Consider the following 20,252-nt stretch of genomic DNA (forward strand, 5'->3'; position numbering starts at 1 on the left):
AGTGACAGCAACAAATATACATATGTACACACCTACCTTCCTACCTATGTATAATATCAGTAACACGTTTACGCACATGTTGTAAGCGACATAAATAAATTGTTCTAAAATGATTCAATTACCGAACAGAAAGTGCACAAGATTATTTATTCACATTGCTGTTGCTGTTGAATTTGTATTCTCTAGATTTTGAATCAAATTTCCATCCATCCACTCATATTTATTCACAATCCCATTCCCATTCTTATCAATTTTGTACTTCATAAGGCATACAAATTTAATAAAACGTTAAGTAAACGTTAATGGAATGAGAAATTCACATATATCCGAGGGAAATATGAAAATGAGTAGCAAAAACTATGCATAATCTTATAATATCTTGTTCTGTTTACGTAGCTTATTTGTCGATTTTATATCCAAGTCGGAAGAGCTCTTCCCACTAGAATCTCTGATGCAATATATCTACTCCTAAACATACCATCATTTTATTTAGTAGGGAATTAGGTGGTTTTATTGGAAATCAATGAAAATATAATAAGAAATGAAATTATACAGAATTTCATGGGCGATAGATAAATCAACGGAATCTGAATGCATTCTGCGGCGGATGTTGTAGAGTGCAATGGAATTCTTTATTTCCTACAATGTATATTAATTCAGTCTCTTTATAAACTATCTAGATATTGTTACGTTTTTATCTTTTAAAAACGGTGGTTTATTTCCTTTAAATAAACCTGCAAATAAAGGCAGTTAGTAGTTTAAAATTTGTAAGAACTCTTTATTTATATAAATTTAAACAAGTAACTTTTTTAATATATACACTTTATACTTACAGCTAGCTTTGAGACAGTTAATTTGTCCATATCTAACGATGCTTCAAATTAGACGGACTGGTTGATGTTTTCACGGCCAATTTATATACACTGCATTACCATCTAGATTCTTCTTGAAAGCCCTATTTCTACAATGATCTTAATGGACAAAAATAGCATATTAGAATTCTAGAGCATTTAATGTTAATGTTATCAGCTTAAACATTTAGTGTTGCCATACTTACAAACAATGCTAATAACTACATGCTATCAAAATTGTTGATAAGTAGAAGCTTCTACTGATGCTCACGTTTATAAACATGATGAATGTTGCAGGCAGTCGTTACAGAACGTTAAATTCAAATCGTTCATACAAATTCGTCATGATATCGCATGACCAATGCCTTGGTAATGCTCATCAACTCGCCCACAGGGAGTGGGGAAAATACCAATTTACCTTGTATAAAACTATCAATTTCCCTTAACCGACAATACAAAATATTTAGATATTATGTTGGACTCGAAATTATCAGGGAAACTAAATATATAAGTTATATGAGGGTTACGGTTGCTACTATACCTGTCTGGGGTAGAATCAAAATTTTTTGGAAATAAATCTGGCATTTCTAAGCGGCTGTTCCGATCGGTATAAAATTTGACATAGATTTAGCCAAGGAGTATTCGAGTTTAATTTATTAATATGGGCCCTACAAATGATCCAGGGGCGGCGCTATGGCGGCTCAAAGTAGGGTATATTCTACATGTAAAAACCAAAAAATTTAAAATCGTTTATTTTTAGATCCAATATTGCTTTTGCTCTGAAATCTTTTGTATGCTATTCGTAATTGAGTTGTCTAACCAACAAAAAAATTCGAGTCCATTCGGTCCAAAAGTCCGACCTATATTTTTAAAAAAGGGGGCCAAGGTATGGCAAAATTTTAAAATTGTAATTTTGAAATGCCTCTAACTCGGAAATTATAAGAGAGATCTAGCCGAGCTTTCCAAAAATATAAAAAAAACTTTGAAATCGGATGGGAAACAAAAAAAATGCACGTGTTTAAAAATTTTAAATGTCGAAAGTACCCAACTTTGAGCACCCATAGTGCCGCGCCTCGATCATTTGTAGGACCCATTTTAATATGCCAGATAATGCCAGATTTATTTCCAACAAATTTTGATTCTGCCCCACAGTGTGTCGCTAGATTTTCGTTGCAAAATGGGCCTTATGGATATCTAAAGTAATCACTGATGGTTCTAAATTGAACTGTGAAGTAGGATCTAGTGACTTCTATGATGAACTAGGCTTAATGTTATCAATATGTCTTCCAGATAAAGATAATATCTTTCAGTCGTTCAGGGAGGTATGGTTACTTCTACTCGAAAAGAATATTCGTGGGAGTACTGGCATTTTTGTCGACATTCAAATGGCACTTATCTTATACGACATTTTTTACCTTAGTTAGACAGTGTAAGGAAGAGCTTTCCACTGGCTACTACGGTAATGATCAGGTTGAATATCTCATATTATTTAAATATATTCAGATATTATCTTCAGAAGGATGATACTAGAAGTCACAACATTAAATGATGTAAGTTGCCAGAATAATGACATTTATAATATGATAAACGCGCTCCACTACTCTTCAATAGGTTCCAGAATGACATTTCTAGGCTAATAAAAGTGTTAACGAATCAATCAGTGATCGGTTAGCTACACAGAGAAACCAGATTCGTGATAGCAACCGAATTTGTTGCCAATCGAATGATTTTACTTTAGTGACCTAATTTTACAGTTGTGGCTACAAAATTTTAGAAGGGGTAACAAAAGTAACAAAAGTTTGCTTTAACCGAAATTCTTCTTTGTCAACTGACTTTCTGTTATTAGAACGATTGGCAACAAATTCGGATGCCATAACGAATTTGTTTTCTCTGTGTAGCAGACTTGTACTTCTATGAAAAATTGTAGTCGCAGCTACTGGAACCGCGGAAAGGAATAAACAATTTTTAACCTTGTAATGAATGTCAGGCTCTTTATTTGAAGTATTGAGAACCAGACTGCGTGATTTTATTGGAATCCCGAATACAATCAATCCCATTGTATGCTGTAGTTTTGTTAAAACGGAATCGTATGGAGGAAATTCAGTCTTCGAATACATTTCAATTTCCTGATCACTGTAGTATTTATACCCTACACCATCATAGTGGGGAGGGTGTAATGCGTTTGTGCAGATGTTTGTAACTCCAAAAATATTGGTCTAACGCCCACCTTAAAGTATACCGATCGACTTAGAATCACTTTCCGTCTGGCTGGCTGGTTGTCTGGCCATCCGTTGCGGCTTAAGGGTTGCCCTTATTCTTTGGAAAACTTAAGCTCTCATTCATAATGAAATCATAACTTTAACAAAGTTTTGTAAAAAATGTCCATACAAATTTTATTTAATAATACTTTGATTAAATACAATTGGGGTATTCACATGGTATATACTATAATAGTTGCTGTTGTGTTTTAAACATAAAAAAGTATTATTTTGTGACAAAATAATAAACATAGTTCAAATAGTGCTATTAGTTTAGAACTTTTTTGTTTGAAACACAACAAAAATTTGTTTAAACTATCAAAATATATTAGGACATTATGACAATATGACCGAATAGTAGACCGTGTGAATACCCCAAATATATGTATATTATGAATGAGGAAATTAGAGTTCAGCGTATGACTAGAGTTGTCGAATTGGAATACAAGCCTACTGGGAACTGTCTCTTTAAACATAATGGCCCATAATCATAGTCAAAAATAAAGTACATTTTAAGAGAATTAAACTCGACTTTACTTAAGAGTAGACTTTAGGTCTATCATAGACAAGTTAAAGTATACTTCTGACGCTGAAGTCGACTCTAAATATAAAACTAGCTGAAGTTGTTTTTAACTGGTTTAACAACAGCATCTGCTGTTCTTCGCCGAGTAAAAAAGTTCGTCACAAAGTAAAAATTGTTTAAGTAACAAGATATTGGTAGAGATTTTGCAATTATTGAACAGTTATCAATAAAATTAGTACCAAAATATCGTAATTATGATATTAATCTTATCTTTTCCATTTTTCCACAACAAACAACTTTCTTTCTTTTGATGTCCCGGTTACTTTTATTGTTTACGTTTTTTGGATTTTTTTTTTAATTTTGTATATCTGTTCAACGTTCAACGTTGCCACTTGTCTGTTTTTTGTTGTATATTGTATGAACACATTTTCTACATTTGCGGTGGCACCCAGTTAAAGTCGGTTCAATTTAAAACATACTTTAATTTTGACTATGGTTGCAAATTAATAAAAAGTAGGTTTTTATTTTAAAGTTGTTTTTAAAAAGAACCGACTTTAGTGTTTGACTATGATTATGGGCCAATGAATTTTGACACAGATTCCAAACTGAGCAGAATGAGGAGAAAACCTTGAACACTGCTAATGCCACTGTCCGACTATGCTGAGCACACAAATGTTTTGCATGAGATCGGCTGTCTTTGATAAAATGTATGAATTGTTGAAACCGGTAATTTAGGTTAAACTGCATTTCATGGTATAACAATGAAGGAATATAACATAGTGAATTGAATTTGAATCTGTCAACAACTCATACATAACGTCACCTGAAATGCAAAAGGGCGTAACAACCAAAAAATTCAAAATTTAGTTTTTTATGGATATTGGTACAGCGCATCGAGTCTTCACAAATTTTTAGCTTTCTATTTTTAAAAATAACGACTTTATTAACCCTCTAACCCGAAAACTTTAAAAAGCTGTTGAATATTTTTTTTAGGGTAATTATGACCCAATCAGAAACTAATTTGCAAATTAAGTTTAGGAAACAAGTGCAAAAAGGTGAAGAGTGCCTCAGGGCATTGTTACCGGTTTAGGTGTAAAAAACAATAATTATGATACGATTTTATTGAAAAACGTTTGTAAAACTTTGATTTAAAAAAATAATCACACACAAAATTTCACGTGCTAAAATTATGACATCACTCACAAAACAGCTGACAGAACAAAAACTAAAAGTCAGAATGAATTTCGACATTCGAGGGAAATGTTAACAAATCTGTAACTAAAGTCACAGTTAAATTTAAAAAAAAAAAACAAAATGTAATAACTTTTTGAGTTAATTGGTGTTTAGAGGGTTAGAGGGTTAAAGAAAGAAAATCATATTTGTAACCACAGCACTATTCATTTTATTGAGTTTTTTGTCTCTACAAAAATATTAAATAGTAATGATAGGCCCTATTGCATTTTATGTGACGATAAACTGATAATAAACACTGAAATTTTTTTTTGAGATTACTTTTCAGCCTGCCTTCGCAAAATTTAAGTTTAGGATACACAAAGCTAACGAAATATCTTAAGATTAAATTGAAATTGTTTGTAGGGCGACAATATTCTTCTTTCAAAATCACATACAATTTAGATTTGCAGGTAAATCGTGTTTTACACGATTTGTTTGGGTGGTAGTTGGTTGTATGCTATTCAAACGTATGTTTTACAAACAATTTACGCGTGTAAATATTTGTAATTTGATTACTACGCCCTCCTTCTCTCATTTGTTGTCATTACTTCATTCAGAGGAAACGGAAATGGATTCACAACAACACTAATAAAACATATGTATAGGAAAGAAGTGTATTTGTATGTTTTAATGTTAAACGTGTTTATTAGCTTTGCTTACAGCTGAGTTTACCTTCATTAGTATTAGACATTCTACTTTCTACATATGTTTTTGCCTTCATTGGGTATATTTATGAGTACATGTGTGCGACTGTATTCTAAAAACAATTTCTTATAAGCCACAAAAGTAATAAGTACCTTAAATATAAATTTAATTGCCACCAAATTCCATAACCCTCTGCATACCCCACCTACAATCCAGCAATTCAATTAACCACATTTTGTTGCCAAAATGTCTCTCAATGTTCTTTTAATTTTACAATTTCAAATGCGAGGAAAGTAGTGTGTTCACATGTGCAAGCGGTTGTCTGATTAAATGTGTTTATTATGTTGGAAGCTGTGTAATATTTTAGCCAAAATATTTTATTGCCACAGAGAGAAAGGACCGTTATTTCGAAAGACCACATATGTTTGCATTTATATTTAAAGTAATTAACACTAATTTGAAAATATTAACTTTTTTGGGTTCTAAATATTTGCACGCTAAAGTGGTTTTGGATAGATGGTTTAATTGTCTGTTGAAGAAAATGTAAACATAAGGACCCAAAGTTGATAATGTTCTGATAAGATGGATAAAATATAAAGGATTATTATTGAAGATCTATCAAGAGCTGTAACTTAGTTACGATTAACATGCAGCCATTCTATCGTACATCTCACTTGGGTCCATTCAGTTGGTCCCTTTGTGTTGCCTGAAAATAGAAAAAATCGAGAGAGTGGTAGAGATGATGAGAGAAACATAGAATATATTGAGCTATAAGCAGTTTGATTGGAAGTTTCTGAAGATAGGAGATAATTTTAAGTTCCAAGTCATTTGACGAATTTCAGATTTCATATAGTTCGATAGTTCAGATAGACTGCCGAAGGATCTTTGTCCTAGAAACTTATGACTTAGTGCTGGGCAATGTGAAAGAAAGTGACAATAAGTTTCATCCGCTTCTTCATTATGACAACTCCTGGCAATCGAAGCATCTTCGCATGATTGCCAAATTTACAGTGTCCGGTTATCACCGCCACCACATTGCTCATTCTTGTGATCTGAGCGAGCTCATAGCAGATGTCACTAATGCATTGGTTGGATGTAGATAACGAAATGCCGAATAGGAAGTCTATGTCTCCATCTGGTATCATGACACCTTTTTTCGCCAGCTCATCAGTCACCCATATGAGTACGACTGTCGAATGTCTCGCCATCCAGTTCAAGGATGCCGGAATTCCTGGACCAGACTCGATGTCGTGTATACACCTATCAGAGACATAATTGCAGCTTAGCTATCAGAATAGGGGAAAAAAACTATTCTTTTATAATCTGTGAAACCGACCTTTATTGTTCATTATTTCTTAAATATTTATGAAATGGAGGAATGTAAATAAGTTCGGATGAAAATTCTGTTAGTAAATTACAAATTCCCGGATACTCTCTCTGGAGTAACGAAATAATTAATTAAATAGGCGGACCACTACTAGTGGGCTTGATGCTAATACTCAGAAAATATGGATAGTTCTATTCACAAGCTGAATAATACCGAACTTCAGATATGCCACAATATTTATAGATTGTGAGTCTGTTATAAAGCTATCGGTGTAGTTCACTGTGAGCAAACAGTCAAGTAGAGTCGAAACCACCTCGTTTTAATAATGCCACACCACTCATCAGACGTAATGTCATTTACATCTTAATGTATGCTAATGTGGAATGTACAAGATCCAAGGTGTAGCCCTGAGATATATCAATAGGACATTAAATCTGTGTCTTCACAGTTATGGAAGGACATTCAAAGAGAACGTGCAAACCAGTTTCCTTCTTTTTCCTGTTCCTGCAACTCCAAGTCAACTTACATGCTTACCTAGCATCCAATTCAATATTTGAAGCGCCATCTGACTGTATACAAAAATACCAATATTTCCACGAATGTGACAGTCATATAGTTCCTCGGATGCTACCATGATTTCTAATATTTCGGTCTGGAAAACACTGCATTTATTCGGAAGACTTTGAGAGACACCTATCCAAAGTTCGTCAGTGAATACAACAGATCCAGTATCCTGGAATCTTAGTCGTACACAAGGTTAACCTGTACCACTCACTCCTGGAGAGAACTTTAACTTTGAACTCCCTATCGAAATCCATATGTGGAAAAAAATATAGTCAGAATGTTGGTTTAAGTTTGGAATCCCAAAATCCCTTTCATCGATATTCAACTTCTAGATGTATTAAGATTCGCTGGTGATCATTATGTGTTCAGTGCATCTGAAGAACTAGTTCTTATTGCGATTGTTATACAAATGCATATATTTCTCTGAAAAGTATATATAGTTTGTCTGCGACATAATTCTTCCTAGTTGCAATCGACCATAACAGAGATGCATATGTAAGAATTGGACGTACTATAGTCGTATACATCCATTTATCTATTTAAGGACTGAGTCTGAGTGTTAAGTTTTCATGATAATAAAGAGGCCAAAAGGGAATTTCGCAGTTCCTTAACCGATGTAGTCTGGAGCTTGGAATCTTGGCCTTTGTTGTGAACAGTTCTAAACAGTTTTGCCTGGGTTTAGGGCGAGACACCTTCTCAGTACCCCAGTTATTAAGTAACACCAAAGCATTGCACATAATGTCACTTATCATAGGAGAATATCTGAATAGGGTCCTACTTTCACTAACAATCTCCATAGCAACATTTTTGCAGCTGAGAAGGAAATATTCCGTAGGATATCAAGGTAATCTACCGAATATTCAGGCTAGGAGTCATCCGTCATTTTATTATTAGTTGAATTGGCTTGATGCAGACACTCTGTTAAATAAGCGTTATGGGAGTCTATGAGCAACAGGACGTTGAAGTGAATATTCGGCATGGAAAAATCTGTTTAATTACAGGACTAATGAAGATTTGGCTGTGCGCAGTTGATATTTGTTGCGGTAAGAATGATGAGAACACTCTTCACCCTTTTTTAAGAATCTGGTGAACTCTAAGGGTATGAAGGCCGTTGATGATAAGGAAGCGATCTATATCTAAGGAGTGGCGCTAATTGTCTAGTAGGAGATTTTACAGCCTTGAAATCTTTAATTTTTGTCTTCACTATAGAAAACCATTTATAATAATGCGGTAAATCTTGGACCTTAAGACTCAAAAAATTCAAGAAACTGATCTCGATAACAACATATCTAGGAGGATAATATCAAGGGTATATTTATATAGATGTATTTATAAAAGTGTCCTGGATTTGGTCCTTCTTGTATTCTGATACTGTTATATGTCCTGCTTTATATATTTTTTCTAACTAAAACTTCCACAGCATGTTCTACCACTCGGAAATGTTGTATCGTTAATAGTAAAATATAGATATCAAGAAAACCAACAGATCCATTCAAAATTCTAGAAAAAACAATAAAATACAAAAGTACGAAGAAACTATTTTTTAAATTCAGCCTGTCTCAGATTAAAGGCTTTCAAAACACATCATTCAAAAAAACTTTAAACAATTTCAATATTTAAAGAAAATCCCACGGTTTATAAAGTACATATCATCTAAACTACAAAATCTTTAAGCATAAAAAAATATTTACCCAAGTCTATAATAACAAACGCCCAGAAATCTGTTATCAATGTTAATAATTTAAAAAAAGTCATACGTTTATCTCAATACTCGTAGTTTTTAGAATGTGTGTAAATAATTTAAAATTACAACCAACAAACTATTTAAAAAAAAACCACAAAAACTGTGGGAAGTTTAAAATTATCCTGTGCGGCGCACTCTCACACTGACAACAAACGGATGAGTGATGTGATGTTGAAGGCACGTGACAGCCAGGGGTGTGTTAAAGTGAAATAGACGACGAGCAAATGGAAATGAAAACCACAACTGTGTTGTCAATACCCAAGTGAGAACAAAAATCAGCAATGTTTTCAACATTGTTGCATTCATTAAATCCGTAATGTGGCATTAATATAAACATGCACGCTCACACGCATGTATGCGACGAAATTATGTTAAAGTCAACTTGCCAACAATCGTGTAAGAAAGACGTATGGCCTCTGCCATTTCGATGTCTAACTAGTTGGAGAGATGATGGCAGTAAGGAAGGAAGACAACAAGGAGGCTGTAGCTTTTACATCAGCCACTACAATTTAATGTTTAATGGTAATTTTATTATTAATGTTGTTGTGATTACATGTATTTTACACGCAATCACGAACGCAAATAACAAGGACAACACAGGACCCACACCACAAATTCATCCAATCATAGGAATCATTTGTTTGTGGACAGTGGGTCTGAAAGTGAAGAAGAACAACTACTTTTTTAACTAATTTGGCCAAGTTGTTGAATCACCGTCCATCTCGATTTAAAATTAAACTGATATCTTATTTAAACACTAATAGCACTGGAATTTCTCGAAGAACTGTTTGGATTTTAGGCTTCATGTATATTTTGGCTATAAATTGAGTTTTTGGAAGAACATGCTATTTTTCTTGCGATTTTATCTCGGAACCAATTACAGTTACCAGTTTTCCTGTCTTCGGCAAAATTGTAGATATAAAATAGGACATGCTCGGATCCAGGAGGGTGAAATAGGAAATGTTAATTGCAGGTTTTAATTTAGTAAAGCCAAGCTGCATTTTTCCTTTTATTATCGATGGAACAATGACTCCCAACAATACATGAAACAAAATAGAATAAATATCGGTTCTTTTGTCAGCTTCGCTATGTTTCTGAATATAATTCAGAATTTGATAGAATGTTATTTATAGAAATATGCAGCTGAAATAAATTAGTGTTAAAAGATAATAGATTGGTATATAGAAGTGTTTCGATTCTTGCCGAAGACTTTGGAAGTTTAAATTCTGCACACTATAATATCAACTATGCACTTCAGTTCCTAATGGAGTGAGATTTTTTCAATTTCGCTGATATGGATAGGATTATAAACTAGTTTAAATATGTGTATAAACATACCACACACTAATCCGAAGACAATAAATAATTATTGCTACTTTTTCAGGTTGTTATGCTAAAAGTAGATTTAAGATTTTTAGAAACTTTTAATGTGAAATGGATAGAAAAATACACAGAATTCAAAGGTGTAATAGACAAAAGTAACATAAAATATCAATAACAATATCGGACAACGGATTCTGGGGTCAGGCGTTAATGGATTAAAGGAAAATCGTATTGGTTTCGTCTTGCGTATGTATGTTTATTTATATGCCTACGTTGGAAGCATTTGAGAATATTGGATCTAATCTCTGTTGTAGTTCGAGACAACTTTGTGAGATTTGGCGAAGTCCTGGAAATTTTGCCTTGTTTGTAAGTCCAAAGAGACAAAATAAATTTCCTGGAACGGCAAGCAATATCAGCAGAAGAAGCGGCCAGCCAGAACAACATGAGAAAACTTCACAAGACTATAGATTGTCTTACTTATCGAAGGTGTAACAGGAGCCAAGCAGTCGCTGATCGCAGTGGTCCACTACTAACAAACAATGATGTGCAGACTTAAAGATGGAGAGAGCATTTCGAAGAAGCTACTGAAGACAACGAAAGAAACAACAGCAGTGCTGTAGAAATTAGCTTGAGAATATCGTAAACATAAGAAGTAATAAGGCTGCTGGCGAAGATGGAATACCAGCCGAAATTCTACGGGCTGGCATCGACACGTCAGCTGAGATTCTACAATCTCACATCACATCAGTCTAGGAAGAAGAGAGGCTGCTTCCTACTTGGAAAACGAGGCAGGTTTCCGGTCAAATAAAAGCTGCTTGGATCAGGCCAATACTGTGCGCATTATAATATAGCAATCTATGAAATGTTATAGCAATATATTCTAATGTTCATAGACTTCCAGATACCATCAAACGAACTGTCATACGGAAAGCATTAGGTAGGAAAGGAGTACCCCATCAAATTATTCGAATCATCAGAGCTATGTACGAGGATGCAGAACCCTCAGTTCTCAACATCAGTCAACCATTTCATACTAAAACCAGAATGCACTTTATCACCTCAACTCTACACCATCGTACTGGATGATATAACGAACGAAATCTATTTAGAGAGAAGAGGAATTACATGGAGTCTCTCACTCCAACTCGAGGAATTGGAGTATGCGGATGATATTTACTATCGTACAAAATTTTCAACATGCAAACAAAACTACAAGATCTGGAAAGATTAGCAGTTAATGTTGGACTTGATATAAATATGAAGAAAACCAAATCAATGAGAAACAATGTTATCACAGAGAACATCATGCTACAAGGCCAACCAGTTAAATACGTAGATAGCTTCTGCTATCTAGGCAGCAAATGGCGACACAGAAACAGACGCAAGCAACATGATCAACAGAGCAAAAGCGGCATTCGGGAGACTTTATTCTGTATGGAGAATCTCGCAAATATCCAGGCGAGCCAAGCTCATAATATACAATGCATGTGTCAGTTTTTTCTGTTTTACCGAAGTGAAACTGTGTTAATATCGATCACAATACCGCAAAAATTACGGGTATTCTTCAATAAGTGCTTCAACAATCATATGTAGGATATTATGGTCCAACATCATCAGCAAAACGGATCTCGGGAACATAACCAATGAGGAACCCATACTGAAAATAGTCGGCCATACTATCCGGAAGATACACGATAGTATTACAAGGATGACGCTAGAGTGGAATCCTCAAGGCTCAAGAAGCCGTGGTCGACCCAAGACCTCCTGGAAATGCACGATACTCCAAGAACTAAGATTATACATGGGAAGGTGCAACAACAAATGCAGCATTCCGAGTAAGATTGAGGTGATTGAGGAAGCCATATGCTCCATAATATCATCCAGCTACATTTTAAAGAGTAAGAGGATAAAATACATCCTTGTCTTACGCTAGCTGTTACACCAACATGCTTACTTTTTAAGCCCTTGTGAAAAACAAGGTCATCATCGAATCATTTTGCCTTCGTGTCGATTTGTCGAGAGACATTCTTCAGTTCAACTACATCGAAATTCGTTCTTCGACATAGTTCCGAAAAAGAAAAAGCCGAAAGATGTTTCCTTCGTGGAAACTATCTCAGAAATAGTTTTGATATCAGAAGATTATGGCGATAACTTAGGATAAAGTAGACAAAACGGTATCAGAGAGCTAGCTTGAAGTTTTGCAATATATTGATATAGGGCGATATAATAATCGATCTATAACACTAGTCAACACACCAAAATTTTCCAGACTTCTGTCCATTGTTTTTAGTTAAATTGAGAGTGCTGACTACGATGGCGTCATTAGTTTTTTTTATAGTTTAAAAGATATAGGACATTTAACATTTGCATGATTTACACCATTTTTTTTGTATTATTCGGTCTGTATTTCGCGAGCTGTCTTCCAAACCATAAAATATCGGATCTGGAACAACTGATAGTTGACATGAAAAATGAGAGACTTCAGAGAATACAAACAATAACAGGACTATTTCTCATCGCTATCAAATGTATTCACTACAATAAATTAATTCTAATTGTACATATTTTTATTTTAATTATAAATATCATCTCGGAAAATAGGAAACTTAATTATATCAATTCTAACCATTTGAGAATCTCTGTCAATATCTACATTAAAATTATTCTTAGTTGTATATAAATTTGTGCGAAAGAGATTTTAGTGATGATTATTGTGATTTTGTAGGGTTGAGCACATTAATTATGGCTCATCATTTTGTTTTCGTTATTGGCGTTCGCCAGGAATGTGGATTGTTATGAAAGAGTAAATGTGATTGAAGAGGGGTTGGAGCATAGAAAGGCAAGTGTTTTGATTACATGTACGTGGTCATGGGCCACGTGTTTGGTCACGTGTCATCACTACAGCCCACAAAACCATAAACGTATTTATTGTTTTGAACAAATTTTGTAATTGAGCTTAAACAACATAAATAAACATACAAATTGCAAAACAACATTTACTTTTCCCTTTATTCAATAACTCTGGTAATAGAAAGAGATGGCAAACAAAAAGGTTTTACTATTTTTGAAAGATGTTTTTTTTTTTGCTTAATTCACCGTCTCCGCATTATATTTAATATTCTTACTGAAGTTGAGATTTATGGTGAAACAACACAATGGGACCATACCCCTTTGTCACCCCATTATGATGGCACATAAGTTATTCATTCAATTGTACCCCTCCCACCATCACTTGACATTTAGTTAAACAAATTACTTACAAGATTTTTGTACCTTTTGTTTTTGTCCTGTTTCAATTTTATATTCCCAGCAGGCGTTTTATATCATCACTTGTATACGCTGTCGCAAAAATTGGAATCCCATTGGTATTACGACTTTTCTAATATTATTTAATAAAAACTGAATTTCTTTCCTTGTCATTTATGTATGTAAGTGTATTGTGTAGAACCTTTTGATTTGAGTACAAGCTAAATACTTAGACCAGACCACCCAGTAATATTTTTGTGGGATTTCAAAAAAAAAACTTAATGTCAGGCAAACAGCGTGGCCTGCCATGCTATTCATTTGTATTTGAAGATGTCAAAATGACATGTCACAAAGTTTTTTCAGTTGTTTATGTTAATTTTTAAATAATGTTTATTTTTCTCTCATTGCAATATGTACATTTAGAATGTATTCGAACAGGTTAAATGAAAAATGAAAGAAAATAAACGGCTATATTTTTAAAAGTGTAGATTAGGTGGACGAGTTTTAAGCATTTAAATTGAGGCTCACAAATCTTAGTTACCATGGCACAGTGGGGTAGAATCCAAATTTTTTGGAAATAAATCTGGCATTTCTAAATGGTTGGTTCGATCCGGATAAAATTTGGGAAACAACAAAATCGCACGTGTTTATTTTTTTTTTGTTACGAACAAAATCAACTATTGTGAATGAAAAGTTCATAGGAATATCACGATATCAATTTTCCCTTCTAGGAAAATGGATATTTCATGGGAAAAAAATTTCACATGTTATTGCTGATTTCCCTGTATAGATTGAGGATTCTAACGATAGATATGACATCTAGAATTTATGCCACGATACAGTCAATAAAGTCTACAACACCAAGGTGGCGAGGGTGAAATTTTTTGATTAACCACTACATCAGTTAGATCAGTAAAACAAGCTGGGTGGTGTTTTTTTTCATGGGAATATGTGGATTCAAAAGTCTTCTTCATTTCCAAACTTGGAAGTCAACATTACTTGCGAAATTTGCGAGATACCGGTTGCAATGCTGGAAAGGGTGATCGAAAATTGGGCCTTCTGATGCTGTTTAAATCCTGTAAATTCTTTCATTTATTGGAAATGAACCGGAGTACAAGAACTTCGGTTAAATATGACCTGTATATGATTTAAGTTTTTTTTATTCTGGGTCAAATTAAAATTGGCGATATCTCGAAAACGCTTTAGTCAATTTAAAATATTTTCACAGATTCCAAATTAGAAAGTAGTGTTTTTCATTCAGAAATATATATTTTTTTAGGATAGAGGAATTACAAAAATTTCAGTAAAATTGGAAAAAAATAATTTTTTTCTTTGAAATGTACATTAGAGTTAGAGTTAGTTAGAATTAAATTTTTTGAAATGTTGAAACGTAACCCCCCTAAAACTTTCGTAATGGCCTAAAATACAACCAAAAAAATGTTTAGCTTGTTCTAAGAAGGGCATTTACAAGGGTAAAAAATATCTAGTGTTTACAATAACAGCGCAAATATGGAAATTAACCCTTAAAAGCACTTGGGGTAAAAATGATTGAGTTTTTCGTGATTTTAAAAGTTCAGGGTCATTTGGACCCCAAGTGATATTAAGGGTTAATATCCACTTTTGTACTGTTATTGTAAATACTAGACTTCATGTTATATTTTTCTTAAGTTTCATTAAAATCGGCCCAAAAATATATAACATTTCGCTATCTTTCCATTAGAAATTTCAAATATTGAAAAATTTAACCTTCACGATTTGAGGGTTAACGGTTTCCGATTTTAAGCAAACTTTCATACTATATTTAGAATTACCTGAATAGCGTTTATTTAAAAATCATAACAGTAAGAAGATTCGACTCATTCGCCAAAATATGGCAAACAAATTAGTTATTCTCGAAAATCGCAAAATTTATATCGCAGATACGGAAAAACTATAGGAGGTATTGCCATACTTTTTTCACATTTTTATTCCCTATTATGTTGTCAATAAATCCCCTTGTGATTATCAAAAAATTCTGAAATTTGTTTAAAAATTTGAAATTGGAGTTTTGAAACTGCCGTTAAAAAAATATATTTTTTTGGTTATGTTATTAGAATGACAATTACGTACACATTTCGACTCTTTTAAATAAACTTTTTGGTGGTATTTTAGGTCATTACGAAAGTTTTCAGCGGGTACCGTATCAACATTTCAAAAAATGTAATTCTAAGGGACACTCTAATGTACATATATTACAAATGTGGGCTGGTTAACTGAATATTTTGATATCAAAAACTAATTTTCATGGAAATCTAAGATGATATTGAATATTTAAAAGGTTATTCGGGTATACAAAATTAGTATTTTAGTAAAATTGTTTTATGCTAAATTCCCAATTTTTAATTTGATAAATTCACTGAAATTTATTTTTGGGGGATAAGCTAGTTCATATGCGCATTTCACTGGTTGTTTACGCCAGATCATCAGGAAACCTTTTCCCAAAAGGCTTTAGAAAAACTAAAGATATTATACAATTAAAACTATAGAGTGTTTGAGAATTACAGACACTCAAGCTTTATTTGTAAAAATATAAAAGCTTAAACAAAACACCAACAAGATCCTCGATATATTTTGTGAATTATCATACCGATTATTCTGCCGAATTAGTGCGAAATTCTCTAAAATTAGCATATTGACATAAATGAACCAAATTTATTTAACAAATAAATATTTAAGACAAAATATTCCTCATATTTATACAAGAAATATTGATAAAGCAATTTCATTCAGCTCGTAGAACTAATTCAGTTGACATATTGTGAAGTCATTAAAATTATGTATCTCATACAATACAATATTTCAAACAAAACAATCGTAAACATTTGATGGAGAAAAAACAAAACAAAATCAGTAAGTGTAATGAAGTCACTTAAAATGGATGAAAAACACACTGCCCTTCAAAAGTTAAGTATCGAATAAAAAGAAAACGGAGCAACATCAGAAGCAGAAATACGAGTATTCTTAAGTAGCCCAAGTAGCAAAAAGCTATAAAATTAGGTAAACATACGCGGTGTAATAAAAAAGGATAAATGTAAAGTAAGGGAAAGCGGAAAGGGAAATATGTGTAGTATAAATGGATGTATTGAATAAACATATGGACGACTGAAGGACTGATTGGCTAAATAACTTTAAATGTTCTACTACTCACTCACTACTGATACGTAAAAACAATAAAAATTTATAGATTCGCCAAAAAAGAAAATCAACATAAATAAAAATAAATAAAGTACATATCCTCTCTCTTTCTCTCTCTCTCTTTTGGTGTTGTATAATACAAATATCCTTAAACATTAACAATAAAAACATCACAACCAACACCATGGAGAGGCATTATAACTCTGTTCGATTTTATAGTTTTCTTAAGCGTATGTTTTTGGTTGTTGCTTGATGTTTGAGTTGCATGTATTTGAATTGATTTAAGTCCTTTAGCTTGTTTAGGCTCAGGCAGAGTTTCCCATACGTTGGTTTTTCTGAAATGGAAGACATTTATTTACTGCGTTCGATGGCGCTAAATGGTTAAAGGGTGTCATCAAATCGGAACATCGGAACTCTGTTCCAATTGAAGAATTGCAATCGACTCATTTCGTACGATAGTGAGAGTGTGGTGCCTCCTCCTATTCTGGAGAATGAAGTCTTATTGTCACTTATAAGGATTGGACTATAGAACAAGGATGTTCAAGGTACAATGGATCAAAATTGGATTAGAATTCGTCCAACATCTGTGTTCCTCGCAAGGCGTCATGAAATACGGGCTGAATCAACTTTGGTTGATATTGTCCAATGATAAACGTTGTTGGAAATCCAAGCGACCTGAGTTTGGTCAATATTAATCTGCAACACTTCGAAGCAGCAATGGAAGACCTGCAGCGATTCCTGGAGAAGGAAGCTATATACGTGGCCTTAATATAAGAACCCTAACTTGTAGCTAATCAATTTCGAGGTCACGAAATTATGTGCACTTCTCTCCAACTCTTGAAGGTAAAGTAAGGAGTCGTATTCTGGTCAGGAAAGGCATTAATGTTTTTCTTCAGACTAATTACAGCTCGGTTCACTTAAAGGTGGCGGCGTTAATGTTACAAGGGTTTCCAACCCGAATCATATAGTACATGCAATAGAGGAAAATTAATATGAAGCTGCTAGCTAATGCTGACTCAGTTATAATTCATGGCTGGAGAGAATCGCTTGAATACTAGTTCTACGATCATCCTGGAATAGCTTTTACTACACAACTTACACTGGATATTGATAAACTTTATAGAAATCCTAGGAAAACTGACTGGGCCATACAACCTCCAGAAATGGATACTTTGGATGGTGCAGGTGATCTGGATGTATCAGTGAGTTTTATATCTAAGTCATTAAGAGAAGCATTCTTTGCTTCGTGTAGAGAGCCAGGAAGCTATGAAATTCCGACAACCATGGTGGAGTCCCAGCTTAATGTAGCATAGTATAAAACGTAGGAAAATTTTTTATAACGCCAAAAGAGATCAAGAGATCCCGTCAAGCTGGAATACTTCCATGAGGGAAACCAAAAGTGCTTAGAAGGAATCATGGGAAGATTTCTGCGGAGATTTGCAGAGGGACACGGAGGTATCACGTCTAAGGAAAGTACTATCCAAAGGATTCCTGTTGAAATCAGATGTTAAATTTACTGAAAGTACTATCGAAACTTTAGAACTACTGTAGGGGCAATAAAAGGAGAGCCTTGTCTCAGAGCACCTAACATTAGCAGTTTAGTAAGTTCCATTTTTAGCGAGGAAAAATGGGCAGTGGCATATTTTAACCCTTAAATGAATGATTTTTACTTTTATTTTTCTATAAAGTATCAAATATTTAATTTATTTTTATTATATTTTCTTTAGCTTTTGTTTGATTTAGAATTTCTTTAGCTGAAACTTTTCATACTCCATTTGATTTTGCTGAAAGAGAATCAAAATTAGTATCAAGCTTATGTTCGTTATTTAGTGGAACTGGAATGTAGACAATTGGCAACAATATGCATTAAAGGGTTAAGCCCAATAAATCTACAGGGAAAATTTTTCCAGCGTTACTCTATCAATCGCTGGCATGCATAAGTCGGGAAACAAGATACATTCCTGAAGAATGGAACAGTGTTAATTATTCCCAATGCGAGATAAACTACATTACCGCAAAGGATTACAGACCGAACAGTCTGTCACTGATTGATCTCCATGACAGGAATGTATTCCCTCCTGACAATTTCTGTAGGGCACAACACGCTTATCTTAAGGGGAGGTCGGTAGAGATGGCCTTGCATGATGTTGTCGGAACTATCGAGGCGACACTTGACAGAAAGGAGTATGTTATGGCATCTTTCTTGGATATATATGGTGCGTTTAATAATGAGAATATAGCCTCAATATTTGATGCGCTAGGTGTCTTAGGCATTGATCAGCGGATGACCAACTAGTCAGGATATAAATTTTAAGAGCAGGGCCTTTAGCTCGAGTAACAAAAGTCACACCACAAGATGGAGTAATCTCTAAACTTCTGTAGAACCTTGTCGTAAAATAAGTCCTTTTCAGGCTCCGCTTTTTATTAACGGAAAATTTGTTCCCGTGAGCTCATAGAATCATTCCTAAGCACGCTACTGTTATTGGCCAGGGAAAACCAGAAAACCTTTTTACCAGAAGAGTTCAGACCAACACGGTTAAATGTTTCGAAAGAAACATTGACGTAATTCTAGACTCTAAGTTTCCGTGGGAGCCTAATGCAGAGGATCGAATGAAAAAAACACTATTTTATTATTATATTTGTAAGAAAACCATTGAGAAGAGATGGGGTCTTATGCTTTATATTGTACACTGCTGTCATAAGATGTATTTGGACCTATGGCGCTCTTGTATCTCGATGAGCATTAATTCCTTTTAGGATTAGAATACCGACAAGAGATGAACGCTGTCATTCTGAACGACGCGATATCAATATACACTGACACAGTCAAAGACGAATACGGCTCCCGAATTTTCTTTGAAGAACTTGACCTTTTGGTCTCTCTCAGACTGCGCTAAACTGTTTTCCAGTGATACTGACGGGAGAAGAATCCGGGAATAAAGTCTTGCGGCAAACAATGCTCTCAATATCATTTTTCGCCTATATTCATTCAATGACACAACTTAGACAACAACATGTGGTTACAGGTCATGAGGGCATACGAGGACATGAAATGTCTGATGAGAGCGCAACTTACGAGTCGTCTTTGGACGTAACTCTGGCGATGTAAAATTTGATAGATGAATGGGCTTTGAAAGAGACGAAACTCAAATGGTCTAATACCACCACTTTTAGAATAACCAGAATGCTGTGGCCCCCTCTGCCAAGAAAGGGATCAAGACACTTTAGGATATTGATAGAAACTCGATCAGACTTCTTACGGGTTTAATTACTGGGCACTACATGATTGATCATATGTCGGAACGTATGTGTTACCCACGTTATAACTATTGTAGAAATTGTGGAGTAGAAGATGAGGAGGAAT

Source organism: Calliphora vicina, chromosome 3, assembly GCF_958450345.1.
Source record: "Calliphora vicina chromosome 3, idCalVici1.1, whole genome shotgun sequence".
Classification (NCBI taxonomy): Eukaryota; Metazoa; Arthropoda; class Insecta; order Diptera; family Calliphoridae; genus Calliphora; species Calliphora vicina.